The sequence below is a fragment of the Pseudophryne corroboree genome, chromosome 3 (assembly GCF_028390025.1).
Source record: "Pseudophryne corroboree isolate aPseCor3 chromosome 3, aPseCor3.hap2, whole genome shotgun sequence".
NCBI classification, from domain to species: domain Eukaryota; kingdom Metazoa; phylum Chordata; class Amphibia; order Anura; family Myobatrachidae; genus Pseudophryne; species Pseudophryne corroboree.
Window position 1 is genome coordinate 440,328,337 of NC_086446.1, and position 26,777 is coordinate 440,355,113.

The window sequence follows — 26,777 nt, forward strand, 5'->3', positions numbered from 1 at the left end:
CCACGTGGCCGGCTAGATTTCTACCACTGAACCACCAATGATCCACAGATGCTTAATTTTAGACTTACTCATGTACTTTAGTGTACAAAACAAAGCAGGAGAGTCAGGATGCCTTGCCTTGCCATCACCACAACTTCTTGGTTACCAAGCATTGCTAACTCAGTCGGTAAAGCATGAGACTCTTAATCTCAGGGTCGTGGGTTCGAGCCCCACATTGGGCGGATGTTTTTTTTCTTTTCCTGTACCATTGTATGTGGAACACTGTCAACTTGCACCACCACAGCGCAAATGGCTGTCCTCACTTTCACAAAATGCACTGCCATATCAGCAAGAACTCAGGACTGCATTGGCCGGGAATCGAACCCAGACCTCCCGCGTGGCAGGCGAGAATTCTACCACTGAACCACCAATGCTCCACAGATACTTAATTTTACACTTACTCATGTACTTTAGTTTATGAAACAAAGCAGGAGTGTCAGGATCCCTTGCCTTGCCATCACCTCCATACATTCTCAACCAAGCCTGGCTAGCTCAGTCGGTAGAGCATGAGACTCTTAATTTCAGGGTCGTGGGTCCAAGCCCAACGTTGGGCGGATATTTTTTCTTTTCCTGTACCATTGTATGTGGAACACTGTATACTTGCACCACCACAGCGCAAATGGCTGTCCTCACTTTCACAAAATACACTGCCATATCAGCAAAAACTCAGGACTGCATTGGCCGGGAATCGATTAAGGGCCTCACGCGTGGCAGGCGAGAATTCTACTACTGAACCACCAATGCTCCACAGATGCCTAATTTTACACTTACTCATGTACTTTAGTGTATAAAACAAAGCAGGAGTGTCAGGATGCCTTGCCTTGCCATCACCTCCAAGCCTACGTAACCAAGCCCGACTAGCACAGTCGCTAGAGCATAAGACTATTAATCTTAGGGTCATGTATTTGAGCTCCATGTTGGGCAGTTGTTTTTTTCTCTTCCTGTACCATTGTATGTGGAACAGTGTATACTTGCATCACCACAGCGCAAATGGCTGTCCTCACTTTCACAAAATGCACTGCCCTATCAGCAAAAACTCAGGAATGTATTGACCGGGAATTGAACCCGGCCTCCCATGTGGCCGGCTAGATTTCTACCACTGAACCACCAATGATCCACAGATGCTTAATTTTAGACTTACTCATGTACTTTAGTGTACAAAACAAAGCAGGAGAGTCAGGATGCCTTGCCTTGCCATCACCACAACTCCTCAGTTACCAAGCATTGCTAACTCAGTCGGTAAAGCATGAGGCTCTTAATCTCAGGGTCGTGGGTTCGAGCCCCACATTGGGCGGATGTTTTTTTTCTTTTCCTGTACCATTGTATGTGGAACACTGTCAACTTGCACCACCACAGCGCAAATGGCTGTCCTCACTTTCACAAAATGCACTGCCATATCAGCAAAAACTCAGGACTGCATTGGCCGGGAATCAAACCCGGGCCTCCCGCGTGGCAGGCGAGAATTCTACCACTGAACCACCAATGCTCCACAGATACTGAATTTTACACTTACTCGTGTACTTTAGTGTATGAAACAAAGCAGGAGTGTCAGGATGCCTTGCCTTGCCATCACCTCCATACATTCTCAACCAAGCCTGGCTAACTCAGTCGGTAGAGCATGAGACTCTTAATCTCAGGGTCGTGGGTTCGAGCCCCACGTTGGGCGGATGTTTTTTCTTTTCCTGTACCATTGTATGTGGAACACTGTATACTTGCACCACAACAGCGCAAATGGCTGTCCTCACTTTCACAAAATACACTGCCATATCAGGAAAAACTCAAGACTGCATTGGCCGGGAATCGATTCCGGGCCTCACGCGTGGCAGGCGAGAATTCTACCACTGAACCACCAATGCTCCACAGATGCCTTATTTTACACTTACTCATGTACTTTAGTGTATAAAACAAAGCAGGAGTGTCAGGATGCCTTGCCTTGCCATCACCTCCATACATTCTCAACCAAGCCTGGCTAGCTCAGTCGGTAGAGCATAAGACTCTTAATCTCAGGGTCGTGGGTTCGAGCCCCACGTTGGGCGGATGTTTTTTCTTTTCCTGTACCATTGTATGTGGAACACTGTATACTTGCACCACCACAGCGCAAATGGCTGTCCTCACTTTCACAAAATGCACTGCCATATCAGCAAAAACTCAGGACTGCATTGGCCGGGAATCGAACCCAGGCCTCCCGCGTGGCAGGCGAGAATTCTACCACTGAACCACCAATGCTCCACAGATACTTAATTTTACACTTACTCGTGTACTTTAGTGTATGAAACAAAGCAGGAGTGTCAGGATGCCTTGCCTTGCCATCACCTCCATACATTCTCAACCAAGCCTGGCTAGCTCAGTCGGTAGAGCATGAGACTCTTAATCTCAGGGACGTGGGTTCGAGCCCCACGTTGGGCGGATGTTTTTTCTTTTCCTGTACCATTGTATGTGGAACAGTGTATACTTGCACCACCACAGCGCAAATGGCTGTCCTCACTTTCACAAAATACACTGCCATATCAGCAAAAACTCAGGACTGCATTGGCCGGGAATCGATTCCGGGCCTCACGCGTGGCAGGCGAGAATTCTACCACTGAACCACCAATGCTCCACAGATGCCTAATTTTACACTTACTCATGTACTTTAGTGTATAAAAAAGCAGGAGTGTCAGGATGCCTTGCCTTGCCATCACCTCCAAGCCTACGTAACCAAGCCCGACTAGCACAGTCGCTAGAGCATAAGACTATTAATCTTAGGGTCATGTATTTGAGCTCCATGTTGGGCAGTTGTTTTTTTCTCTTCCTGTACCATTGTATGTGGAACAGTGTATACTTGCATCACCACAGCGCAAATGGCTGTCCTCACTTTCACAAAATGCACTGCCATATCAGCAAAAACTCAGGAATGTATTGACCGGGAATTGAACCCGGCCTCCCACGTTGCCGGCTAGATTTCTACCACTGAACCACCAATGATCCACAGATGCTTAATTTTAGACTTACTCATGTACTTTAGTGTACAAAACAAAGCAGGAGAGTCAGGATGCCTTCCCTTTCCATCACCACAACTCCTCGGTTACCAAGCATTGCTAACTCAGTCGGTAAAGCATGAGACTCTTAATCTCAGCGTCGTGGGTCCGAGTCCCACATTGGGCGGATGTTTTTTTTCTTTTCCTGTACCATTGTATGTGGAACACTGTCAACTTGCACCACCACAGCGCAAATGGCTGTCCTCACTTTCACAAAATGCACTGCCATATCAGCAAAAAATCAGGACTGCATTGGCCGGGAATCGAACCCGGGCCTCCCGCGTGGCAGGCGAGAATTCTACCACTGAACCACCAATGCTCCACAGATACTTAATTTTACACTTACTCGTGTACTTTAGTGTATGAAACAAAGCAGGAGTGTCAGGATGCCTTGCCTTGCCATCACCTCCATATATGCTCAACCAAGCCTGGCTAGCTCAGTCGGTAGAGCATGAGACTCTTAATCTCAGGGTCGTGGGTTCGAGCCCCACGTTGGGCGGATGTTTTTTCTTTTCCTGTACCATTGTATGTGGAACACTGTATACTTGCACCACAACAGCGCAAATGGCTGTCCTCACTTTCACAAAATACACTGCCATATCAGCAAAAACTCAAGACTGTATTGGCCGGGAATTGAACCCTGGCCTCCCGCGTGGCAGGCGAGAATTCTACCACTGAACCACCAATGCTCCACAGATACTTAATTTTACACGTACTCGTGTACTTTAGTGTATGAAACAAAGCAGGAGTGTCAGGATGCCTTGCCTTGCCATCACCTCCATAAATTCTAAACCAAGCCTGGCTAGCTCAGTCGGTAGAGCATGAGACTCTTAATCTCAGGGTCGTGGGTTCGAGCCCCACGTTGGGTGGATGTTTTTTCTTTTCATGTACCATTGTATGTGGAACAGTGTATACTTGCACCACCACAGCGCAAATGGCTGTCCTCACTTTCACAAAATACACTGCCATATCAGCAAAAACTCAGGACTGCATTGGCCGGGAATCGATTCCGGGCCTCACGCGTGGCAGGCGAGAACTCTACCACTGAACCACCAATGCTCCACAGATACCTAATTTTACACTTACTCATGTACTTTAGTGTATAAAACAAAGCAGGAGTGTCAGGATGCCTTGCCTTGCCATCACCTCCAAGCCTACGTAACCAAGCCCGACTAGCACAGTCGCTAGAGCATAAGACTATTAATCTTAGAGTCATGTATTTGAGCTCCATGTTGGGCAGTTGTTTTTTTCTCTTCCTGTACCATTGTATGTGGAACAGTATATACTTGCATCACCACAGCGCAAATGGCTGTGCTCACTTTCACAAAATGAACTGCCCTATCAGCAAAAACTCAGGAATGTATTGACCGGGAATTGAACCCGGCCTCCCACGTGGCCGGCTAGATTTCTACCACTGAACCACCGATGATCCACAGATGCTTAATTTTAGACTTACTCATGTACTTTAGTGTACAAAACAAAGCAGGAGAGTCAGGATGCCTTGCCTTGCCATCACCACAACTCCTCGGTTACCAAGCATTGCTAACTCAGTCGGTAAAGCATGAGACTCTTAATCTCAGGGTCGTGGGTTCGAGCCCCACATTGGGCGGATGTTTTTTTTCCTTTCCAGTACCATTGTATGTGGAACACTGTCAACTTGCACCACCACAGCGCAAATGGCTGTCCTCACTTTCACAAAATGCACTGCCATATCAGCAAAAGCTCAGGATTGCATTTGCAGGGAATCGAACCCGGGCCTCCCGCGTGGCAGGCGAGAATTCTACCACTGAACCACCAATGCTCCACAGAAACTTAATTTTACACTTACTCGTGTACTTTAGTGTATGAAACAAAGCAGGAGTGTCAGGATGCCTTGCCTTGCCATCACCTACATACATTCTCAACCAAGCCCGGCTAGCTCAGACGGTAGCGCATGAGACCCTTAATCTCAGACTCGTGGGTTCGAGCCTCACGTTGGGCAGATGTTATTACTTTTCCTGTACCATTGTATGTGGAACACTGTCATCTTGCACCACCACAGCGCAAATGGCTGTCCTCACTTTCACAAAATACACTGCCATATCAGCAAAAACTCAGGACTGCATTGGCCGGGAATTGATTCCGGGCCTCATGCGTGGCAGGCGAGAATTCTACCACTGAACCACCAATGCTCCACAGATGCCTAATTTTACACTTACTCTTGTACTTTAGTGTATAAAACAAAGCAGGAGTGTCAGGATGCCTTGCCTTGCCATCACCTCCAAGCCTACGTAACCAAGCCCGACTAGCACAGTCGCTAGAGCATAAGACTATTAATCTTAGGGTCATGTATTTGAGCTCCATGTTGGGCAGTTGTTTTTTCTCTTCCTGTACCATTGTATGTGGAACAGTGTATACTTGCATCACCACAGCGCAAATGGCTGTCCTCACTTTCACAAAATGCACTGCCCTATCAGCAAAAACTCAGGAATGTATTGACCGGGAATTGAACCCGGCCTCCCACGTGGCCGGCTAGATTTCTACCACTGAACCACCAATGATCCACAGATGCTTAATTTTAGACTTACTCATGTACTTTAGTGTACAAAACAAAGCAGGAGAGTCAGGATGCCTTGCCTTGCCATCACCACAACTCCTCGGTTACCAAGCATTGCTAACTCAGTCGGTAAAGCATGAGACTCTTAATCTCAGGGTCGTGGGTTCGAGCCCCACGTTGGGCGGATGTTTTTTCTTTTCCTGTACCATTGTATGTGGAACACTGTATACTTGCACCACAACAGTGCAAATGGCTGTCCTCACTTTCACAAAATACACTGCCATATCAGCAAAAACTCAAGACTGCATTGGCCGGGAATCGATTCCGGGCCTCACGCGTGGCAGGCGAGAATTCTACCACTGAACCAACAATGCTCCACAGATGCCTTGTTTTACACTTACTCATGTACTTTAGTGTATAAAACAAAGCTGGAGTGTCAGGATGCCTTGCCTTGCCATCACCTCCAAGCCTACGTAATCAAGCCCGACTAGCACAGTCGCTAGAGCACAGGACTATTAATCTTAGGGTCATGTATTTGAGCTCCATTTTGGGCAGTTGTTTTTTTCTCTTCCTGTACCATTGTATGTGGAACAGTGTATACTTGCATCACCACAGCGCAAATGGCTGTCCTCACTTTCACAAAATGCACTGCCATATCAGCAAAAACTCAGGACTGCATTGGCCGGGAATCGAACCCGGGCCTACCGCATGGCAGGCGAAAATTCTACCACTGAACCACCAATGCTCCACAGATACTTAATTTTACACTTACTCGTGTACTTTAGTGTATGAAACAAAGCAGGAGTGTCAGGATGCCTTGCCTTGCCATCACCTCCATACATTCGCAACCAAGCCTGGCTAGCTCAGTCGGTAGAGCATGAGACTCTTAATCTCAGGGTTTTGGGTTCGAGCCCCACGATGGGCAGATGTTTTTTCTTTTCCTGTACCATTGTATGTTGAACACTGTCAACTTGCACCACCACAGCGCAAATAGCTGTCCTCACTTTCACAAAATACACTGCCATATCAGCAAAAACTCAGGACTGCATTGGCCGGGAATCGATTCCGGGCCTCACGCGTGGCAGGCGAGAATTCTACCACTGAACCACCAATGCTCCACAGATGCCTAATTTTACACTTACTCATGTACTTTAGTGTATAAAACAAAGCAGGAGTGTCAGGATGCCTTGCCTTGCCATCACCTCCAAGCCTACGTAACCAAGCCCGACTAGCACAGTCGCTAGAGCATAAGACTATTAATCTTAGGGTCATGTATTTGAGCTCCATGTTGGGCAGTTGTTTTTTTCTCTTCCTGTACCATTGTATGTGGAACAGTGTATACTTGCATCACCACAGCGCAAATGGCTGTCCTCACTTTCACAAAATGCACTGCCCTATCAGCAAAAACTCAGGAATGTATTGACCGGGATTTGAACCCGGCCTCCCACGTGGCCGGCTAGATTTCTACCACTGAACCACCAATGATCCACAGATGCTTAATTTTAGACTTACTCATGTACTTTAGTGTACAAAACAAAGCAGGAGAGTCAGGATGCCTTGCCTTGCCATCACCACAACTCCTCGGTTACCAAGCATTACTAACTCAGTCGGTAAAGCAAAAGACTCTTAATCTCAGGGTCAGGGGTTCGAGCCCCACGTTGGGCGGATGTTTTTTCTTTTCCTGTACCATTGTATGTGGAACACTGTATACTTGCACCACCACAGCGCAAATGGCTGTCCTCACTTTCACAAAATACACTGCCATATCAGCAAAAACTCAGGACTGCATTGGCCGGGAATCGATTCCGGGCCTCACGCGTGGCAGGCGAGAATTCTACTACTGAACCACCAATGCTCCACAGATGCCTAATTTTACACTTACTCATGTACTTTAGTGTATGAAACAAAGCAGGAGTGTCAGGATGCCTTGCCTTGCCATCACCTCCAAGCCTACGTTACCAAGCCCGACTAGCACAGTCGCTAGAGCATAAGACTATTAATCTTAGGGTCATGTATTTGAGCTCCATGTTGGGCAGTTGTTTTTTTCTCTTCCTGTACCATTGTATGTGGAACAGTGTATACTTGCATCATCACAGCGCAAATGGCTGTCCTCACTTTCACAAAATGCACTGCCCTATCAGCAAAAACTCAAGAATGTATTGACCGGGAATTGAACCCGGCCTCCCACGTGGCCGGCTAGATTTCTACCACTGAACCACCAATGATCCACAGATGCTTAATTTTAGACTTACTCATGTACTTTAGTGTACAAAACAAAGCAGGAGAGTCAGGATGCCTTCCCTTTCCATCACCACAACTCCTCGGTTACCAAGCATTGCTAACTCAGTCGGTAAAGCATGAGGCTCTTAATCTCAGGGTCGTGGGTTCGAGCCCCACATTGGGCTGATGTTTTTTTTTCTATTCCTGTACCATTGTATGTGGAACACTGTCAACTTGCACCACCACAGCGCAAATGGCTGTCCTCACTTTCACAAAATGCACTGCCATATCAGCAAAAACTCAAGACTGCATTGGCCGGGAATCGAACCCGGGCCTCCCACGTGGCAGGCAAGAATTCTACCACTGAACCACCAATGCTCCACAGATACTTAATTTTACACTTACTCGTGTACTTTAGTGTTTGAAACAAAGCAGGAGTGTCAGGATGCCCTGCCTTGCCATCACCTCCATGCATTCTCAACCAAGCCTGGCTAGCTCAGTCGGTAGAGCATGAGACTCTTAATCTCAGGGTCGTGGGTTCGAGCCCCACGTTGGGTGGATGTTTTTTCTTTTCCTGTACCATTGTATGTGGAACACTGTATACTTGCACCACAACAGCGCAAATGGCTGTCCTCACTTTCACAAATTCACTGCCATATCAGGAAAAACTCAAGACTGCATTGGCCGGGAATCGATTCCGGGCCTCACGCGTGGCCGGCGAGAATTCTACCACTGAACCACCAATGCTCCACAGATGCCTTATTTTACACTTACTCGTGTACTTTAGTGTATAAAACAAAGCAGGAGTGTCAGGATGCCTTGCCTTGCCATCACCTCCAAGCCTACGTAATCAAGCCCGACTAGCACAGTCGCTAGAGCATAAGACTATTAATCTTAGGGTTATGTATTTGAGCTCCATGTTGGGCAGTTGTTTTTTTCTCTTCCTGTACCATTGTATGTGGAACAGTGTATACTTTCATCACCATAGCGCAAATGGCTGTCCTCACTTTCACAAAATGCACTGCCCTATCAGCAAAAACTCAGGAATGTATTGACCGGGAATTGAACCCGGCCTCCCACGTGGCCGGCTAGATTTCTACCACTGAACCACCAATGATCCACAGATGCTTCATTTTAGACTTACTCATGTACTTTAGTGTACAAAACAAAGCAGGAGAGTCAGGATGCCTTGCCATCACCACAATGCCTCGGTTACCAAGCATTGCTAACTCAGTCGGTAAAGCATGAGACTCTTAATCTCAGGGTCGTGGGTTCGAGCCCCACATTGGGCGGATGTTTTTTTTCTTTTCCTGTACCATTGTATGTGGAACACTGTCAACTTGCACCACCACAGCGCAAATGGCTGTCCTCACTTTCACAAAATGCACTGCCATATCAGCAAAAACTCAGGACTGCATTGGCCGTGAATCGAACCCAGGCCTCCCGCGTGGCAGGCGAGAATTCTACCACTGAACCACCAATGCTCCACAGATACTTAATTTTACACTTACTCGTGTACTTTAGTGTATGAAACAAAGCAGGAGTGTCAGGATGCCTTGCCTTGCCTTGCCATCACCTCCATACATTCTCAACCAAGCCTGGCTATCTCAGTCGGTAGAGCATGAGACTCTTAATCTCAGGGTTGTGGGTTAGAGCCCCATGTTGGGTGGATGTGTTTTCTTTTCCTGTACCATTGTATGTGGAACACTGTATACTTGCACCACCACAGCGCAAATGGCTGTCCTCACTTTCACAAAATACACTGCCATATCAGCAAAAACTCAGGACTGCATTAGCCGGGAATCGAACCCTGGCCTCCCGCGTGGCAGGCGAGAATTCTACCACTGAACCACCAATGCTCCACAGATACTTGATTTTACACTTACTCGTGTACTTTAGTGTATGAAACAAAGCAGGAGTGTCAGGATGCCTTGCCTTGCCATCACCTCCATACATTCTCAACCAAGCCCGGCTAGCTCAGTCGGTAGAGCATGAGACTCTTAATCTTAGGGTCGTGGGTTAGAGCCCCACGTTGGGCGGATGTTTTTTCTTTTCCTGTACCATTGTATGTGGAACACTGTATACTTGCACCACCACAGCGCAAATGGCTGTCCTCACTTTCACAAAATACACTGCCATATCAGCAAAAACTCAGGACTGCATTGGCCGGGAATCAATTCCGGGCCTCACGCGTGGCAGGCGAGAATTCTACCACTGAACCACCAATGCTCCACAGATGCCTAATTTTACACTTACTCATGTACTTTAGTGTATAAAACAAAGCAGGAGTGTCAGGATGCCTTGCCTTGCCATCACCTCCAAGCCTACGTAACCTAGCCCGACTAGCACAGTCGCTAGAGCATAAGACTATTAATCTTAGGGTCATGTATTTGAGCTCCATGTTGGGCAGTTGTTTTTTTCTCTTCCTTTACCATTGTATGTGGAACAGTGTATACTTGCATCACCACAGCGCAAATGGCTGTCCTCACTTTCACAAAATGCACTGCCCTATCAGCAAAAACTCAGGAATGTATTGACCGGGAATTGAACCCGGCCTCCCACGTGGCCGGCTATATTTCTACCACTGAACCACCAATGATCCACAGATGCTTATTTTTAAACTTACTCATGTACTTTAGTGTACAAAACAAAGCAGGAGAGTCAGGATGCCTTCCCTTTCCATCACCACAACTCCTCGGTTACCAAGCATTGCTAACTCAGTCGGTAAAGCATGAGACTCTTAATCTCAGGGTCGTTGGTTCGAGCCCCACATTGGGTGGATGTTTTTTTTCTTTTCCTGTACCATTGTATGTGGAACACTGTCAACTTGCACCACCACAGCGCAAATGGCTGTCCTCACTTTCACAAAATGCACTGCCATATCAGCAAAAACTCAGGACTGCATTGGCCGGGAATCGAACCCGGGCCTCCCGCGTGACAGGCGAGAATTCTACCACTGAATTACCAATGCTCCACAGATACTTAATTTTACACTTACTCGTGTACTTTAGTGTATGAAACAAAGCAGGAGTGTCAGGATGCCTTGCCTTGCCATCACCTCTATACATTCTCAACCAATCCTGGCTAGCTCAGTCGGTAGAAAATGAGACTCTTAATCTCAGGGTCGTGGGTTCGAGCCCCACGTTTGGCGGATGTTTTTTCTTTTCCTGTACCATTGTATGTGGAACACTGTATACTTGCACCACCACAGCGCAAATGGCTGTCCTCACTTTCACAAAATACACTGCCATATCAGCAAAAACTCAGGACTGCATTGGCCGGGAATCGATTCCGGGCCTCACGCGTGGCAGGCGAGAATTCTACCACTGAACCACCAATGCTCCACAGATGCCTAATTTTACACTTACTCATGTACTTTAGTGTATAAAAAAAGGAGGATTGTCAGGATGCCTTGCCTTGCCATCACCTCCAAGCCTACGTAACCAAGCCCGACTAGGACAGTCGCTAGAGCATAAGACTATTAATCTTAGGGTCATGTATTTGAGCTCCATGTTGGGCAGTTGTTTTTTTCTCTTCCTGTACCATTGTATGTGGAACAGTGTATACTTGCATCACCACAGCGCAAATGGCTGTCCTCACTTTCACAAAATGCACTGCCCTATCAGCAAAAACTCAGGAATGTATTGACCGGGAATTGAACCCGGCCTCCCACGTGGCCGGCTAGATTTCTACCACTGAACCACCAATGATCCACAGATGCTTAATTTTAGACTTACTCATGTACTTTAGTGTACAAAACAAAGCAGGAGAGTCAGGATGCCTTCCCTTTCCATCACCACATCTCCTCGGTTACCAAGCATTGCTAACACATTCGGTAAAGCATGAGACTCTTAATCTCAGGGTCGTGGGTTCGAGCCCCACATTGGGCGGATGTTTTTTTTCTTTTCCTGTACCATTGTATGTGGAACACTGTCAACTTGCACCACCACAGCGCAAATGGCTGTCCTCACTTTCACAAAATGCACTGCCATATCAGCAAAAACTCAGGACTGCATTGGCCGGGAATCTAACCCGGGCCTCCCGCGTTGCAGGCGAGAATTCTACCACTGAACCACCAATGCTCCACAGATACTTAATTTTACACTTACTCGTGTACTTTAGTGTATGAAACAAAGCAGGAGTGTCAGGATGCCTTGCCTTGCCATCACCTCCGTACATTCTCAACCAAGCCTGGCTAGCTCAGTCGGTAGAGCATGAGACTCTTAATCTCAGGGTTGTGGGTTCGAGCCCCACGTTGGGCGTGTGTTTTTTCTTTTCCTGTACCATTGTATGTGGAACACTGTATACTTGCACCACCACAGCGCAAATGGCTGTCCTCACTTTCACAAAATACACTGCCATATCAGCAAAAACTCAGGACTGCATTGGCCGGGAATCGATTCCGGGCCTCACGCGTGGCAGGCGAGAATTCTACCACTGAACCACCAATGCTCCACAGATACTTAATTTTACACTTACTCGTGTACTTTAGTGTATGAAACAAAGCAGGAGTGTCAGGATGCCCTGCCTTGCCATCACCTCCATACATTCTCAACCAAGCCTGGCTAGCTCAGTCGGTAGAGCATGAGACTCTTAATCTCAGGGTCGTGGGTTCGAGCCCCACGTTGGGTGGATGTTTTTTCTTTTCCTGTACCATTGTATGTGGAACACTGTATACTTGCACCACAACAGCGCAAATGGCTGTCCTCACTTTCACAAAATTCACTGCCATATCAGGAAAAACTCAAGACTGCATTGGCCGGGAATCGATTCCGGGCCTCACGCGTGGCCGGCGAGAATTCTACCACTGAACCACCAATGCTCCACAGATGCCTTATTTTACACTTACTCATGTACTTTAGTGTATAAAACAAAGCAGGAGTGTCAGGATGCCTTGCCTTGCCATCACCTCCAAGCCTACGTAATCAAGCCCGACTAGCACAGTCGCTAGAGCATAAGACTATTAATCTTAGGGTTATGTATTTGAGCTCCATGTTGGGCAGTTGTTTTTTTCTCTTCCTGTACCATTGTATGTGGAACAGTGTATACTTTCATCACCATAGCGCAAATGGCTGTCCTCACTTTCACAAAATGCACTGCCCTATCAGCAAAAACTCAGGAATGTATTGACCGGGAATTGAACCCGGCCTCCCACGTGGCCGGCTAGATTTCTACCACTGAACCACCAATGATCCACAGATGCTTCATTTTAGACTTACTCATGTACTTTAGTGTACAAAACAAAGCAGGAGAGTCAGGATGCCTTGCCATCACCACAATGCCTCGGTTACCAAGCATTGCTAACTCAGTCGGTAAAGCATGAGACTCTTAATCTCAGGGTCGTGGGTTCGAGCCCCACATTGGGCGGATGTTTTTTTTCTTTTCCTGTACCATTGTATGTGGAACACTGTCAACTTGCACCACCACAGCGCAAATGGCTGTCCTCACTTTCACAAAATGCACTGCCATATCAGCAAAAACTCAGGACTGCATTGGCCGTGAATCGAACCCAGGCCTCCCGCGTGGCAGGCGAGAATTCTACCACTGAACCACCAATGCTCCACAGATACTTAATTTTACACTTACTCGTGTACTTTAGTGTATGAAACAAAGCAGGAGTGTCAGGATGCCTTGCCTTGCCATCACCTCCATACATTCTCAACCAAGCCTGGCTATCTCAGTCGGTAGAGCATGAGACTCTTAATCTCAGGGTTGTGGGTTAGAGCCCCATGTTGGGTGGATGTGTTTTCTTTTCCTGTACCATTGTATGTGGAACACTGTATACTTGCACCACCACAGCGCAAATGGCTGTCCTCACTTTCACAAAATACACTGCCATATCAGCAAAAACTCAGGACTGCATTAGCCGGGAATCGAACCCTGGCCTCCCGCGTGGCAGGCGAGAATTCTACCACTGAACCACCAATGCTCCACAGTTACTTGATTTTACACTTACTCGTGTACTTTAGTGTATGAAACAAAGCAGGAGTGTCAGGATGCCTTGCCTTGCCATCACCTCCATACATTCTCAACCAAGCCCGGCTAGCTCAGTCGGTAGAGCATGAGACTCTTAATCTTAGGGTCGTGGGTTAGAGCCCCACGTTGGGCGGATGTTTTTTCTTTTCCTGTACCATTGTATGTGGAACACTGTATACTTGCACCACCACAGCGCAAATGGCTGTCCTCACTTTCACAAAATACACTGCCATATCAGCAAAAACTCAGGACTGCATTGGCCGGGAATCAATTCCGGGCCTCACGCGTGGCAGGCGAGAATTCTACCACTGAACCACCAATGCTCCACAGATGCCTAATTTTACACTTACTCATGTACTTTAGTGTATAAAACAAAGCAGGAGTGTCAGGATGCCTTGCCTTGCCATCACCTCCAAGCCTACGTAACCTAGCCCGACTACCACAGTCGCTAGAGCATAAGACTATTAATCTTAGGGTCATGTATTTGAGCTCCATGTTGGGCAGTTGTTTTTTTCTCTTCCTTTACCATTGTATGTGGAACAGTGTATACTTGCATCACCACAGCGCAAATGGCTGTCCTCACTTTCACAAAATGCACTGCCCTATCAGCAAAAACTCAGGAATGTATTGACCGGGAATTGAACCCGGCCTCCCACGTGGCCGGCTATATTTCTACCACTGAACCACCAATGATCCACAGATGCTTATTTTTAAACTTACTCATGTACTTTAGTGTACAAAACAAAGCAGGAGAGTCAGGATGCCTTCCCTTTCCATCACCACAACTCCTCGGTTACCAAGCATTGCTAACTCAGTCGGTAAAGCATGAGACTCTTAATCTCAGGGTCGTGGGTTCGAGCCCCACATTGGGCGGATGTTTTTTTTCTTTTCCTGTACCATTGTATGTGGAACACTGTCAACTTGCACCACCACAGCGCAAATGGCTGTCCTCACTTTCACAAAATGCACTGCCATATCAGCAAAAACTCAGGACTGCATTGGCCGGGAATCGAACCCGGGCCTCCCGCGTGACAGGCGGGAATTCTACCACTGAATTACCAATGCTCCACAGATACTTAATTTTACACTTACTCGTGTACTTTAGTGTATGAAACAAAGCAGGAGTGTCAGGATGCCTTGCCTTGCCATCACCTCTATACATTCTCAACCAATCCTGGCTAGCTCAGTCGGTAGAAAATGAGACTCTTAATCTCAGGGTCGTGGGTTCGAGCCCCACGTTTGGCGGATGTTTTTTCTTTTCCTGTACCATTGTATGTGGAACACTGTATACTTGCACCACCACAGCGCAAATGGCTGTCCTCACTTTCACAAAATACACTGCCATATCAGCAAAAACTCAGGACTGCATTGGCCGGGAATCGATTCCGGGCCTCACGCGTGGCAGGCGAGAATTCTACCACTGAACCACCAATGCTCCACAGATGCCTAATTTTACACTTACTCATGTACTTTAGTGTATAAAAAAAGGAGGATTGTCAGGATGCCTTGCCTTGCCATCACCTCCAAGCCTACGTAACCAAGCCCGACTAGGACAGTCGCTAGAGCATAAGACTATTAATCTTAGGGTCATGTATTTGAGCTCCATGTTGGGCAGTTGTTTTTTTCTCTTCCTGTACCATTGTATGTGGAACAGTGTATACTTGCATCACCACAGCGCAAATGGCTGTCCTCACTTTCACAAAATGCACTGCCCTATCAGCAAAAACTCAGGAATGTATTGACCGGGAATTGAACCCGGCCTCCCACGTGGCCGGCTAGATTTCTACCACTGAACCACCAATGATCCACAGATGCTTAATTTTAGACTTACTCATGTACTTTAGTGTACAAAACAAAGCAGGAGAGTCAGGATGCCTTCCCTTTCCATCACCACATCTCCTCGGTTAGCAAGCATTGCTAACACATTCGGTAAAGCATGAGACTCTTAATCTCAGGGTCGTGGGTTCGAGCCCCACATTGGGCGGATGTTTTTTTTCTTTTCCTGTACCATTGTATGTGGAACACTGTCAACTTGCACCACCACAGCGCAAATGGCTGTCCTCACTTTCACAAAATGCACTGCCATATCAGCAAAAACTCAGGACTGCATTGGCCGGGAATCTAACCCGGGCCTCCCGCGTGGCAGGCGAGAATTCTACCACTGAACCACCAATGCTCCACAGATACTTAATTTTACACTTACTCGTGTACTTTAGTGTATGAAACAAAGCAGGAGTGTCAGGATGCCTTGCCTTGCCATCACCTCCGTACATTCTCAACCAAGCCTGGCTAGCTCAGTCGGTAGAGCATGAGACTCTTAATCTCAGGGTTGTGGGTTCGAGCCCCACGTTGGGCGTGTGTTTTTTCTTTTCCTGTACCATTGTATGTGGAACACTGTATACTTGCACCACCACAGCGCAAATGGCTGTCCTCACTTTCACAAAATACACTGCCATATCAGCAAAAACTCAGGACTGCATTGGCCGGGAATCGATTCCGGGCCTCACGCGTGGCAGGCGAGAATTCTACCACTGAACCACCAATGCTCCACAGATGCCTAATTTTACACTTACTTATGTACTTTAGTGTATAAAACAAAGCAGGAGTGTCAGGATGCCTTGCCTTGCCATCACCTCCAAGCCTACGTAACCAAGCCCGACTAGCACAGTCGCTAGAGCATAAGACTATTAATCTTAGGGTCATGTATTTGAGCTCCATGTTGGGCAGTTGTTTTTTTCTCTTCCTGTACCATTGTATGTGGAACAGTGTATACTTGCATCACCACAGCGCAAATGGCTGTCCTCACTTTCACAAAATGCACTGCCCTATCAGCAAAAACTCAGGAATGTATTGACCGGGAATTGAACCCGGCCTCCCACGTGGCCGGCTAGATTTCTACCACTGAACCACCAATGATCCACAGATGCTTAATTTTAGACTTACTCATGTACTTTAGTGTACAAAACAAAGCAGGAGAGTCAGGATGCCTTCCCTTTCCATCACCACATCTCCTCGGTTACCAAGCATTGCTAACACATTCGGTAAAGCATGAGACTCTTAATCTCAGGGTCGTGGGTTCGAGCCCCACATTGGGCGGATGTTTTTTTTCTTTTCCTGTACCATTGTATGTGGAACACTGTCAACTTGCACCACCACAGCGCAAATGGCTGTCCTCACTTTCACAAAATGCACTGCCATATCAGCAAAAACTCAGGACTGCATTGGCCGGGAATCTAACCCGGGCCTCCCGCGTGGCAGGCGAGAATTCTACCACTGAACCACCAATGCTCCACAGATACTTAATTTTACACTTACTCGTGTACTTTAGTGTATGAAACAAAGCAGGAGTGTCAGGATGCCTTGCCTTGCCATCACCTCCGTACATTCTCAACCAAGCCTGGCTAGCTCAGTCGGTAGAGCATGAGACTCTTAATCTCAGGGTTGTGGGTTCGAGCCCCACGTTGGGCGTGTGTTTTTTCTTTTCCTGTACCATTGTATGTGGAACACTGTATACTTGCACCACCACAGCGCAAATGGCTGTCCTCACTTTCACAAAATACACTGCCATATCAGCAAAAACTCAGGACTGCATTGGCCGGGAATCGATTCCGGGCCTCACGCGTGGCAGGCGAGAATTCTACCACTGAACCACCAATGCTCCACAGATGCCTAATTTTACACTTACTTATGTACTTTAGTGTATAAAACAAAGCAGGAGTGTCAGGATGCCTTGCCTTGCCATCACCTCCAAGCCTACGTAACCAAGCCCGACTAGCACAGTCGCTAGAGCATAAGACTATTAATCTTAGGGTCATGTATTTGAGCTCCATGTTGGGCAGTTGTTTTTTTCTCTTCCTGTACCATTGTATGTGGAACAGTGTATACTTGCATCACCACAGCGCAAATGGCTGTCCTCACTTTCACAAAATGCACTGCCCTATCAGCAAAAAATTAGGAATGTATTGACCGGGATTTGAACCCGGCCTCCCACGTGGCCAGCTAGATTTCTACCACTGAACCACCAATGATCCACAGATGCTTAATTTTAGACTTACTCGTGTACTTTAGTGTATGAAACAAAGCAGGAGTGTCAGGATGCCTTGCCTTGCCATCACCTCCATACATTCTCAACCAAGCCTGGCTAGTTCAGTCGGTAGAGCATGAGACTCTTAATCTCAGGGTCGTGGATTAGAGCCCCACGTTGGGCGGATGTTTTTTCTTTTCCTGTACCATTGTATGTGGAACACTATATACTTGCACCACCACAGCGCAAATGGCTGTCCTCACTTTCACAAAATGCACTGCCATATCAGCAAAAACTCAGGACTGCATTGGCCGTGAATCGAACCCAGGCCTCCCGCGTGGCAGGCGAGAATTCTACCACTGAACCACCAATGCCCCACAGATCCTTAATTTTACACTTACTCGTGTACTTTAGTGTATGAAACAAAGCAGGAGTGTCAGGATGCCTTGCCTTGCCATCACCTCCATACATTCTCAACCAAGCCTGGCTATCTCAGTCGGTAGAGCATGAGACTCTTAATCTCAGTGTCGTGGGTTAGAGCCCCATGTTGGGTGGATGTGTTTTCTTTTCCTGTACCATTGTATGTGGAACACTGTATACTTGCACCACCACAGCGCAAATGGCTGTCCTCACTTTCACAAAATACACTGCCATATCAGCAAAAACTCAGGACTGCATTAGCCGGGAATCGAAACCTGGCCTCCCGCGTAGCAGGAGAGAATTCTACCACTGAACCACCAATGCTCCACAGATACTTGATGTTACACTTACTCGTGTACTTTAGTGTATGAAACAAAGCAGGAGTGTCAGGATGCCTTGCCTTGCCATCACCTCCATACATTCTCAACCAAGCCCGGCTAGCTCAGTCGGTAGAGCATGAGACTCTTAATCTCAGGGTCGTTGGTTAGAGCCCCACGTTGGGCGGATGTTTTTTCTTTTCCTGTACCATTGTATGTGGAACACTGTATACTTGCACCACCACAGCGCAAATGGCTGTCCTCACTTTCACAAAATACACTGCCATATCAGCAAAAACTCAGGACTGCATTGGCCGGGAATCGAACCCGGGCCTCCCGCGAGGCAGGCGAGAAATCTACCACTGAACCACCAATGCTCCACAGATACTTAATTGTACACTTACTCGTGTACTTTAGTGTATGAAACAAAGCAGGAGTGTCAGGATGCCTTGCCTTGCCATCACCTCCATATATTCTCAACCAAGCCTAGCTAGCTCAGTCGGAAAAGCATGAGACTCTTAATCTCAGGGTCGTGGGTTCGAGCCCCACGTTGGGCGGATGTTTTTTCTTTTCATGTACCATTGTATGTGGAACACTGTATACTTGCACGACCACAGCGCAAATGGCTGTCCTCACTTTCACAAAGTACACTGCCATATCAGCAAAAACTCAGGACTGCATTGGCCGGGAATCGATACCGGGCCTCATGCGTGGCAGGCGAGAATTCTACCACTGAACCACCAATGCTCCACAGATGCCTAATTTTACACTTACTCATGTACTTAAGTGTATAAAACAAAGCAGGAGTGTCAGGATGCCTTGCCTTGCCATCACCTCCAAGCCTACGTAACCAAGCCCAACTAGCACAGTCGCTAGAGCATAAGACTATTAATCTTAGGGTCATGTATTTGAGCTCCATGTTGGGCAGTTGTTTTTTTCTCTTCCTGTACCATTGTATGTGGAACAGTGTATACTTGCATCACCACAGCGCAAATGGCTGTCCTCACTTTCACAAAATGCACTGCTGATCCACAGATGCTTAATTTTAGACTTACTCATGTACTTTAGTGTACAAAACAAAGCAGAAGAGTCAGGATGCCTTGCCTTGCCATCACCACAACTCCTCGGTTACCAAGCATTGCTAACTCAGTCGGTAAAGCATGAGACTCTTAATCTCAGGGTCGTGGGTTCGAGCCCCACATTGGGCGGATGTTTTTTTTCTTTTCCTGTACCATTGTATGTGGAACACTGTCAACTTGCACCACCACAGCGCAAGTGGCTGTCCTCACTTTCACAAAATGCACTGCCATATCAGCAAAAGCTCAGGACTGCATTGGCCGGGAATCAAACCCAGGCCTCCCGCGTGGCAGGCAAGAATTCTACAACTGAACCACCAATGCTCCACAGATACTTAATTTTACACTTACTCGTGTACTTTAGTGTATGAAACAAAGCAGGAGTGTCAGGATGCCTTGCCTGGCCATCACCTCCATGCATTCTCAACCAAGCCCGGCTAGCTCAGTCGGTAGAGTATGAGACTCTTAATCCCACGGTTGAGGGTTCGAGCCCCACGTTGGGTGGATGTTTTTTCTTTTCCTGTACCATTGTATGTGGAACACTGTATACTTGCACCACCACAGCGCAAATGGCTGTCCTCACTTTCACAAAATACACTGCCATATCAGCAAAAACTCAGGACTGCATGGGCCGGGAATCAAACCCTGGCCTCCCGCATGGCAGGTGAGAATTCTACCACTGAACCACCAATTCTCCACAGATAATTAATTTTACACTTACTCGTGTACTTTAGTATATGAAACAAAGCAGGAGTGTCAGGATGCCTTGCCTTGCCATCACCTCCATACATTCTCAACCAAGCCTGGCTAGCTCAGTCGGTAGAGCATAAGACTCTTAATCTCAGGGTTGTGGGTTCGAGCCCCACGTTGGACGGATGTTTTTTCTTTTCCTGTACCATTGTATGTGGAACACTGTATACTTGCACCACCACAGCGCAAATGGCTGTCCTCACTTTCACAAAATACACTGCCATATCAGCAAAAACTCAGGACTGCATTGGCCGGGAATCGAACCCGGGCCTCCCGCGAGGCAGGCGAGAAATCTACCACTGAACCACCAATGCTCCACAGATACTTAATTGTACACTTACTCGTGTACTTTAGTGTATGAAACAAAGCAGGAGTGTCAGGATGCCTTGCCTTGCCATCACCTCCATATATTCTCAACCAAGCCTAGCTAGCTCAGTCGGAAAAGCATGAGACTCTTAATCTCAGGGTCGTGGGTTCGAGCCCCACGTTGGGCGGATGTTTTTTCTTTTCATGTACCATTGTATGTGGAACACTGTATACTTGCACGACCACAGCGCAAATGGCTGTCCTCACTTTCACAAAGTACACTGCCATATCAGCAAAAACTCAGGACTGCATTGGCCGGGAATCGATACCGGGCCTCATGCGTGGCAGGCGAGAATTCTACCACTGAACCACCAATGCTCCACAGATGCCTAATTTTACACTTACTCATGTACTTAAGTGTATAAAACAAAGCAGGAGTGTCAGGATGCCTTGCCTTGCCATCACCTCCAAGCCTACGTAACCAAGCCCAACTAGCACAGTCGCTAGAGCATAAGACTATTAATCGTAGGGTCATGTATTTGAGCTCCATGTTGGGCAGTTGTTTTTTTCTCTTCCTGTACCATTGTATGTGGAACAGTGTATACTTGCATCACCACAGCGCAAATGGCTGTCCTCACTTTCACAAAATGCACTGCTGATCCACAGATGCTTAATTTTAGACTTACTCATGTACTTTAGTGTACAAAACAAAGCAGAAGAGTCAGGATGCCTTGCCTTGCCATCACCACAACTCCTCGGTTACCAAGCATTGCTAACTCAGTCGGTAAAGCATGAGACTCTTAATCTCAGGGTCGTGGGTTCGAGCCCCACATTGGGCGGATGTTTTTTTTCTTTTCCTGTACCATTGTATGTGGAACACTGTCAACTTGCACCACCACAGCGCAAATGGCTGTCCTCACTTTCACAAAATGCACTGCCATATCAGCAAAAGCTCAGGACTGCATTGGCCGGGAATCAAACCCAGGCCTCCCGCGTGGCAGGCAAGAATTCTACAACTGAACCACCAATGCTCCACAGATACTTAATTTTACACTTACTCGTGTACTTTAGTGTATGAAACAAAGCAGGAGTGTCAGGATGCCTTGCCTGGCCATCACCTCCATGCATTCTCAACCAAGCCCGGCTAGCTCAGTCGGTAGAGTATGAGACTCTTAATCCCAGGGTTGAGGGTTCGAGCCCCACGTTGGGTGGATGTTTTTTCTTTTCCTGTACCATTGTATGTGGAACACTGTATACTTGCACCACCACAGCGCAAATGGCTGTCCTCACTTTCACAAAATACACTGCCATATCAGCAAAAACTCAGGACTGCATGGGCCGGGAATCAAACCCTGGCCTCCCGCATGGCAGGTGAGAATTCTACCACTGAACCACCAATTCTCCACAGATAATTAATTTTACACTTACTCGTGTACTTTAGTATATGAAACAAAGCAGGAGTGTCAGGATGCCTTGCCTTGCCATCACCTCCATACATTCTCAACCAAGCCTGGCTAGCTCAGTCGGTAGAGCATAAGACTCTTAATCTCAGGGTTGTGGGTTCGAGCCCCACGTTGGACGGATGTTTTTTCTTTTCCTGTACCATTGTATGTGGAACACTGTATACTTGCACCACCACAGCGCAAATGGCTGTCCTCACTTTCACAAAATACACTGCCATATCAGCAAAAACTCAGGACTGCATTTGCCGGGAATCGATTCCGGGCCTCACGCGTGGCAGGCGAGAATTCTACCACTGAACCACCAATGCTCCACAGATGCCTTATTTTACACTTACTGATGTACTTTAGTGTATAAAACAAAGCAGGAGTGTCAGGATGCCTTGCCATCACCTCCAAGCCTACGTAATCAAGCCCGACTAGCACAGTCGCTAGAGCATAAGACTATTAATCTTAGGGTCATGTATTTGAGCTCCATGTTGGTCAGTTGTTTTTTTCTCTTCCTGTACCATTGTATGTGGAACAGTGTATACTTGCATCACCACAGCGCAAATGGCTGTCCTCACTTTCACAAAATGCACTGCCCTATCAGCAAAAACTCAGGACTGCATTGGCCGGGAATCTAACCCGGGCCTCCCGCGTGGCAGGCGAGAATTCTACCACTGAACCACCAATGCTCCACAGATACTTAATTTTACACTTACTCGTGTACTTTAGTGTATGAAACAAAGCAGGAGTGTCAGGATGCCTTGCCTTGCCATCACCTCCGTACATTCTCAACCAAGCCTGGCTAGCTCAGTCGGTAGAGCATGAGACTCTTAATCTCAGGGTTGTGGGTTCGAGCCCCACGTTGGGCGTGTGTTTTTTCTTTTCCTGTACCATTGTATGTGGAACACTGTATACTTGCACCACCACAGCGCAAATGGCTGTCCTCACTTTCACAAAATACACTGCCATATCAGCAAAAACTCAGGACTGCATTGGCCGGGAATCGATTCCGGGCCTCACGCGTGGCAGGCGAGAATTCTACCACTGAACCACCAATGCTCCACAGATGCCTAATTTTACACTTACTTATGTACTTTAGTGTATAAAACAAAGCAGGAGTGTCAGGATGCCTTGCCTTGCCATCACCTCCAAGCCTACGTAACCAAGCCCGACTAGCACAGTCGCTAGAGCATAAGACTATTAATCTTAGGGTCATGTATTTGAGCTCCATGTTGGGCAGTTGTTTTTTTCTCTTCCTGTACCATTGTATGTGGAACAGTGTATACTTGCATCACCACAGCGCAAATGGCTGTCCTCACTTTCACAAAATGCACTGCCCTATCAGCAAAAACTCAGGAATGTATTGACCGGGAATTGAACCCGGCCTCCCACGTGGCCGGCTAGATTTCTACCACTGAACCACCAATGATCCACAGATGCTTAATTTTAGACTTACTCATGTACTTTAGTGTACAAAACAAAGCAGGAGAGTCAGGATGCCTTCCCTTTCCATCACCACATCTCCTCGGTTACCAAGCATTGCTAACACATTCGGTAAAGCATGAGACTCTTAATCTCAGGGTCGTGGGTTCGAGCCCCACATTGGGCGGATGTTTTTTTTCTTTTCCTGTACCATTGTATGTGGAACACTGTCAACTTGCACCACCACAGCGCAAATGGCTGTCCTCACTTTCACAAAATGCACTGCCATATCAGCAAAAACTCAGGACTGCATTGGCCGGGAATCTAACCCGGGCCTCCCGCGTGGCAGGCGAGAATTCTACCACTGAACCACCAATGCTCCACAGATACTTAATTTTACACTTACTCGTGTACTTTAGTGTATGAAACAAAGCAGGAGTGTCAGGATGCCTTGCCTTGCCATCACCTCCGTACATTCTCAACCAAGCCTGGCTAGCTCAGTCGGTAGAGCATGAGACTCTTAATCTCAGGGTTGTGGGTTCGAGCCCCACGTTGGGCGTGTGTTTTTTCTTTTCCTGTACCATTGTATGTGGAACACTGTATACTTGCACCACCACAGCGCAAATGGCTGTCCTCACTTTCACAAAATACACTGCCATATCAGCAAAAACTCAGGACTGCATTGGCCGGGAATCGATTCCGGGCCTCACGCGTGGCAGGCGAGAATTCTACCACTGAACCACCAATGCTCCACAGATGCCTAATTTTACACTTACTTATGTACTTTAGTGTATAAAACAAAGCAGGAGTGTCAGGATGCCTTGCCTTGCCATCACCTCCAAGCCTACGTAACCAAGCCCGACTAGCACAGTCGCTAGAGCATAAGACTATTAATCTTAGGGTCATGTATTTGAGCTCCATGTTGGGCAGTTGTTTTTTTCTCTTCCTGTACCATTGTATGTGGAACAGTGTATACTTGCATCACCACAGCGCAAATGGCTGTCCTCACTTTCACAAAATGCACTGCCCTATCAGCAAAAAATTAGGAATGTATTGACCGGGATTTGAACCCGGCCTCCCACGTGGCCAGCTAGATTTCTACCACTGAACCACCAATGATCCACAGATGCTTAATTTTAGACTTACTCGTGTACTTTAGTGTATGAAACAAAGCAGGAGTGTCAGGATGCCTTGCCTTGCCATCACCTCCATACATTCTCAACCAAGCCTGGCTAGTTCAGTCGGTAGAGCATGAGACTCTTAATCTCAGGGTCGTGGATTAGAGCCCCACGTTGGGCGGATGTTTTTTCTTTTCCTGTACCATTGTATGTGGAACACTATATACTTGCACCACCACAGCGCAAATGGCTGTCCTCACTTTCACAAAATGCACTGCCATATCAGCAAAAACTCAGGACTGCATTGGCCGTGAATCGAACCCAGGCCTCCCGCGTGGCAGGCGAGAATTCTACCACTGAACCACCAATGCCCCACAGATCCTTAATTTTACACTTACTCGTGTACTTTAGTGTATGAAACAAAGCAGGAGTGTCAGGATGCCTTGCCTTGCCATCACCTCCATACATTCTCAACCAAGCCTGGCTATCTCAGTCGGTAGAGCATGAGACTCTTAATCTCAGTGTCGTGGGTTAGAGCCCCATGTTGGGTGGATGTGTTTTCTTTTCCTGTACCATTGTATGTGGAACACTGTATACTTGCACCACCACAGCGCAAATGGCTGTCCTCACTTTCACAAAATACACTGCCATATCAGCAAAAACTCAGGACTGCATTAGCCGGGAATCGAAACCTGGCCTCCCGCGTAGCAGGAGAGAATTCTACCACTGAACCACCAATGCTCCACAGATACTTGATGTTACACTTACTCGTGTACTTTAGTGTATGAAACAAAGCAGGAGTGTCAGGATGCCTTGCCTTGCCATCACCTCCATACATTCTCAACCAAGCCCGGCTAGCTCAGTCGGTAGAGCATGAGACTCTTAATCTCAGGGTCGTTGGTTAGAGCCCCACGTTGGGCGGATGTTTTTTCTTTTCCTGTACCATTGTATGTGGAACACTGTATACTTGCACCACCACAGCGCAAATGGCTGTCCTCACTTTCACAAAATACACTGCCATATCAGCAAAAACTCAGGACTGCATTGGCCGGGAATCGAACCCGGGCCTCCCGCGAGGCAGGCGAGAAATCTACCACTGAACCACCAATGCTCCACAGATACTTAATTGTACACTTACTCGTGTACTTTAGTGTATGAAACAAAGCAGGAGTGTCAGGATGCCTTGCCTTGCCATCACCTCCATATATTCTCAACCAAGCCTAGCTAGCTCAGTCGGAAAAGCATGAGACTCTTAATCTCAGGGTCGTGGGTTCGAGCCCCACGTTGGGCGGATGTTTTTTCTTTTCATGTACCATTGTATGTGGAACACTGTATACTTGCACGACCACAGCGCAAATGGCTGTCCTCACTTTCACAAAGTACACTGCCATATCAGCAAAAACTCAGGACTGCATTGGCCGGGAATCGATACCGGGCCTCATGCGTGGCAGGCGAGAATTCTACCACTGAACCACCAATGCTCCACAGATGCCTAATTTTACACTTACTCATGTACTTAAGTGTATAAAACAAAGCAGGAGTGTCAGGATGCCTTGCCTTGCCATCACCTCCAAGCCTACGTAACCAAGCCCAACTAGCACAGTCGCTAGAGCATAAGACTATTAATCTTAGGGTCATGTATTTGAGCTCCATGTTGGGCAGTTGTTTTTTTCTCTTCCTGTACCATTGTATGTGGAACAGTGTATACTTGCATCACCACAGCGCAAATGGCTGTCCTCACTTTCACAAAATGCACTGCTGATCCACAGATGCTTAATTTTAGACTTACTCATGTACTTTAGTGTACAAAACAAAGCAGAAGAGTCAGGATGCCTTGCCTTGCCATCACCACAACTCCTCGGTTACCAAGCATTGCTAACTCAGTCGGTAAAGCATGAGACTCTTAATCTCAGGGTCGTGGGTTCGAGCCCCACATTGGGCGGATGTTTTTTTTCTTTTCCTGTACCATTGTATGTGGAACACTGTCAACTTGCACCACCACAGCGCAAGTGGCTGTCCTCACTTTCACAAAATGCACTGCCATATCAGCAAAAGCTCAGGACTGCATTGGCCGGGAATCAAACCCAGGCCTCCCGCGTGGCAGGCAA

General features: G+C 47.2%; 44 non-coding genes across 44 annotated transcripts; 21 read left to right on the forward strand and 23 right to left on the reverse strand.

Annotated features, from left to right (window-relative positions):
- Positions 1-342: 342 nt before the first annotated feature.
- On the reverse strand, positions 343-413 carry TRNAG-GCC (transfer RNA glycine (anticodon GCC)). The gene has a single exon. It is a non-coding gene; the product is annotated as a tRNA-Gly (tRNA).
- Positions 414-1,454: 1,041 nt separating this feature from the next.
- Positions 1,455-1,525, reverse strand: TRNAG-GCC (transfer RNA glycine (anticodon GCC)). The gene has a single exon. It is a non-coding gene; the product is annotated as a tRNA-Gly (tRNA).
- Positions 1,526-1,632: 107 nt separating this feature from the next.
- Positions 1,633-1,705, forward strand: TRNAK-CUU (transfer RNA lysine (anticodon CUU)). Its single transcript has one exon. It is a non-coding gene; the product is annotated as a tRNA-Lys (tRNA).
- Positions 1,706-2,002: 297 nt separating this feature from the next.
- Positions 2,003-2,075, forward strand: TRNAK-CUU (transfer RNA lysine (anticodon CUU)). Its single transcript has one exon. It is a non-coding gene; the product is annotated as a tRNA-Lys (tRNA).
- Positions 2,076-2,194: 119 nt separating this feature from the next.
- Positions 2,195-2,265, reverse strand: TRNAG-GCC (transfer RNA glycine (anticodon GCC)). The gene has a single exon. It is a non-coding gene; the product is annotated as a tRNA-Gly (tRNA).
- Positions 2,266-2,372: 107 nt separating this feature from the next.
- TRNAK-CUU (transfer RNA lysine (anticodon CUU)) lies at positions 2,373-2,445 on the forward strand. Its single transcript has one exon. It is a non-coding gene; the product is annotated as a tRNA-Lys (tRNA).
- An 859-nt stretch (positions 2,446-3,304) lies between these two features.
- Positions 3,305-3,375, reverse strand: TRNAG-GCC (transfer RNA glycine (anticodon GCC)). The gene has a single exon. It is a non-coding gene; the product is annotated as a tRNA-Gly (tRNA).
- A 107-nt stretch (positions 3,376-3,482) lies between these two features.
- TRNAK-CUU (transfer RNA lysine (anticodon CUU)) lies at positions 3,483-3,555 on the forward strand. The gene has a single exon. It is a non-coding gene; the product is annotated as a tRNA-Lys (tRNA).
- Positions 3,556-3,674: 119 nt separating this feature from the next.
- TRNAG-GCC (transfer RNA glycine (anticodon GCC)) lies at positions 3,675-3,745 on the reverse strand. The gene has a single exon. It is a non-coding gene; the product is annotated as a tRNA-Gly (tRNA).
- A 107-nt stretch (positions 3,746-3,852) lies between these two features.
- Positions 3,853-3,925, forward strand: TRNAK-CUU (transfer RNA lysine (anticodon CUU)). Its single transcript has one exon. It is a non-coding gene; the product is annotated as a tRNA-Lys (tRNA).
- A 2,341-nt stretch (positions 3,926-6,266) lies between these two features.
- Positions 6,267-6,337, reverse strand: TRNAG-GCC (transfer RNA glycine (anticodon GCC)). Its single transcript has one exon. It is a non-coding gene; the product is annotated as a tRNA-Gly (tRNA).
- Positions 6,338-8,119: 1,782 nt separating this feature from the next.
- Positions 8,120-8,190, reverse strand: TRNAG-GCC (transfer RNA glycine (anticodon GCC)). The gene has a single exon. It is a non-coding gene; the product is annotated as a tRNA-Gly (tRNA).
- Positions 8,191-8,297: 107 nt separating this feature from the next.
- On the forward strand, positions 8,298-8,370 carry TRNAK-CUU (transfer RNA lysine (anticodon CUU)). The gene has a single exon. It is a non-coding gene; the product is annotated as a tRNA-Lys (tRNA).
- An 855-nt stretch (positions 8,371-9,225) lies between these two features.
- On the reverse strand, positions 9,226-9,296 carry TRNAG-GCC (transfer RNA glycine (anticodon GCC)). The gene has a single exon. It is a non-coding gene; the product is annotated as a tRNA-Gly (tRNA).
- Positions 9,297-9,600: 304 nt separating this feature from the next.
- Positions 9,601-9,671, reverse strand: TRNAG-GCC (transfer RNA glycine (anticodon GCC)). Its single transcript has one exon. It is a non-coding gene; the product is annotated as a tRNA-Gly (tRNA).
- Positions 9,672-9,778: 107 nt separating this feature from the next.
- On the forward strand, positions 9,779-9,851 carry TRNAK-CUU (transfer RNA lysine (anticodon CUU)). Its single transcript has one exon. It is a non-coding gene; the product is annotated as a tRNA-Lys (tRNA).
- Positions 9,852-10,712: 861 nt separating this feature from the next.
- TRNAD-GUC (transfer RNA aspartic acid (anticodon GUC)) lies at positions 10,713-10,783 on the reverse strand. Its single transcript has one exon. It is a non-coding gene; the product is annotated as a tRNA-Asp (tRNA).
- Positions 10,784-11,823: 1,040 nt separating this feature from the next.
- On the reverse strand, positions 11,824-11,894 carry TRNAC-GCA (transfer RNA cysteine (anticodon GCA)). The gene has a single exon. It is a non-coding gene; the product is annotated as a tRNA-Cys (tRNA).
- Positions 11,895-12,001: 107 nt separating this feature from the next.
- On the forward strand, positions 12,002-12,074 carry TRNAK-CUU (transfer RNA lysine (anticodon CUU)). The gene has a single exon. It is a non-coding gene; the product is annotated as a tRNA-Lys (tRNA).
- Positions 12,075-12,371: 297 nt separating this feature from the next.
- On the forward strand, positions 12,372-12,444 carry TRNAK-CUU (transfer RNA lysine (anticodon CUU)). Its single transcript has one exon. It is a non-coding gene; the product is annotated as a tRNA-Lys (tRNA).
- Positions 12,445-13,300: 856 nt separating this feature from the next.
- On the reverse strand, positions 13,301-13,371 carry TRNAG-GCC (transfer RNA glycine (anticodon GCC)). Its single transcript has one exon. It is a non-coding gene; the product is annotated as a tRNA-Gly (tRNA).
- Positions 13,372-13,670: 299 nt separating this feature from the next.
- Positions 13,671-13,741, reverse strand: TRNAG-GCC (transfer RNA glycine (anticodon GCC)). Its single transcript has one exon. It is a non-coding gene; the product is annotated as a tRNA-Gly (tRNA).
- A 107-nt stretch (positions 13,742-13,848) lies between these two features.
- TRNAK-CUU (transfer RNA lysine (anticodon CUU)) lies at positions 13,849-13,921 on the forward strand. Its single transcript has one exon. It is a non-coding gene; the product is annotated as a tRNA-Lys (tRNA).
- Positions 13,922-14,782: 861 nt separating this feature from the next.
- TRNAD-GUC (transfer RNA aspartic acid (anticodon GUC)) lies at positions 14,783-14,853 on the reverse strand. The gene has a single exon. It is a non-coding gene; the product is annotated as a tRNA-Asp (tRNA).
- A 1,040-nt stretch (positions 14,854-15,893) lies between these two features.
- TRNAG-GCC (transfer RNA glycine (anticodon GCC)) lies at positions 15,894-15,964 on the reverse strand. The gene has a single exon. It is a non-coding gene; the product is annotated as a tRNA-Gly (tRNA).
- A 107-nt stretch (positions 15,965-16,071) lies between these two features.
- On the forward strand, positions 16,072-16,144 carry TRNAK-CUU (transfer RNA lysine (anticodon CUU)). Its single transcript has one exon. It is a non-coding gene; the product is annotated as a tRNA-Lys (tRNA).
- Positions 16,145-17,005: 861 nt separating this feature from the next.
- TRNAG-GCC (transfer RNA glycine (anticodon GCC)) lies at positions 17,006-17,076 on the reverse strand. Its single transcript has one exon. It is a non-coding gene; the product is annotated as a tRNA-Gly (tRNA).
- A 107-nt stretch (positions 17,077-17,183) lies between these two features.
- TRNAK-CUU (transfer RNA lysine (anticodon CUU)) lies at positions 17,184-17,256 on the forward strand. The gene has a single exon. It is a non-coding gene; the product is annotated as a tRNA-Lys (tRNA).
- Positions 17,257-18,115: 859 nt separating this feature from the next.
- TRNAG-GCC (transfer RNA glycine (anticodon GCC)) lies at positions 18,116-18,186 on the reverse strand. The gene has a single exon. It is a non-coding gene; the product is annotated as a tRNA-Gly (tRNA).
- A 477-nt stretch (positions 18,187-18,663) lies between these two features.
- TRNAK-CUU (transfer RNA lysine (anticodon CUU)) lies at positions 18,664-18,736 on the forward strand. The gene has a single exon. It is a non-coding gene; the product is annotated as a tRNA-Lys (tRNA).
- A 119-nt stretch (positions 18,737-18,855) lies between these two features.
- On the reverse strand, positions 18,856-18,926 carry TRNAG-GCC (transfer RNA glycine (anticodon GCC)). Its single transcript has one exon. It is a non-coding gene; the product is annotated as a tRNA-Gly (tRNA).
- Positions 18,927-19,033: 107 nt separating this feature from the next.
- TRNAK-CUU (transfer RNA lysine (anticodon CUU)) lies at positions 19,034-19,106 on the forward strand. Its single transcript has one exon. It is a non-coding gene; the product is annotated as a tRNA-Lys (tRNA).
- A 1,320-nt stretch (positions 19,107-20,426) lies between these two features.
- TRNAK-CUU (transfer RNA lysine (anticodon CUU)) lies at positions 20,427-20,499 on the forward strand. Its single transcript has one exon. It is a non-coding gene; the product is annotated as a tRNA-Lys (tRNA).
- A 119-nt stretch (positions 20,500-20,618) lies between these two features.
- TRNAG-GCC (transfer RNA glycine (anticodon GCC)) lies at positions 20,619-20,689 on the reverse strand. The gene has a single exon. It is a non-coding gene; the product is annotated as a tRNA-Gly (tRNA).
- Positions 20,690-20,796: 107 nt separating this feature from the next.
- Positions 20,797-20,869, forward strand: TRNAK-CUU (transfer RNA lysine (anticodon CUU)). The gene has a single exon. It is a non-coding gene; the product is annotated as a tRNA-Lys (tRNA).
- Positions 20,870-22,189: 1,320 nt separating this feature from the next.
- Positions 22,190-22,262, forward strand: TRNAK-CUU (transfer RNA lysine (anticodon CUU)). Its single transcript has one exon. It is a non-coding gene; the product is annotated as a tRNA-Lys (tRNA).
- Positions 22,263-22,747: 485 nt separating this feature from the next.
- Positions 22,748-22,818, reverse strand: TRNAG-GCC (transfer RNA glycine (anticodon GCC)). The gene has a single exon. It is a non-coding gene; the product is annotated as a tRNA-Gly (tRNA).
- A 107-nt stretch (positions 22,819-22,925) lies between these two features.
- Positions 22,926-22,998, forward strand: TRNAK-CUU (transfer RNA lysine (anticodon CUU)). The gene has a single exon. It is a non-coding gene; the product is annotated as a tRNA-Lys (tRNA).
- An 861-nt stretch (positions 22,999-23,859) lies between these two features.
- On the reverse strand, positions 23,860-23,930 carry TRNAG-GCC (transfer RNA glycine (anticodon GCC)). The gene has a single exon. It is a non-coding gene; the product is annotated as a tRNA-Gly (tRNA).
- Positions 23,931-24,037: 107 nt separating this feature from the next.
- On the forward strand, positions 24,038-24,110 carry TRNAK-CUU (transfer RNA lysine (anticodon CUU)). Its single transcript has one exon. It is a non-coding gene; the product is annotated as a tRNA-Lys (tRNA).
- Positions 24,111-24,969: 859 nt separating this feature from the next.
- TRNAG-GCC (transfer RNA glycine (anticodon GCC)) lies at positions 24,970-25,040 on the reverse strand. Its single transcript has one exon. It is a non-coding gene; the product is annotated as a tRNA-Gly (tRNA).
- A 477-nt stretch (positions 25,041-25,517) lies between these two features.
- Positions 25,518-25,590, forward strand: TRNAK-CUU (transfer RNA lysine (anticodon CUU)). The gene has a single exon. It is a non-coding gene; the product is annotated as a tRNA-Lys (tRNA).
- A 119-nt stretch (positions 25,591-25,709) lies between these two features.
- Positions 25,710-25,780, reverse strand: TRNAG-GCC (transfer RNA glycine (anticodon GCC)). Its single transcript has one exon. It is a non-coding gene; the product is annotated as a tRNA-Gly (tRNA).
- Positions 25,781-25,887: 107 nt separating this feature from the next.
- Positions 25,888-25,960, forward strand: TRNAK-CUU (transfer RNA lysine (anticodon CUU)). The gene has a single exon. It is a non-coding gene; the product is annotated as a tRNA-Lys (tRNA).
- Positions 25,961-26,777: the final 817 nt, after the last annotated feature.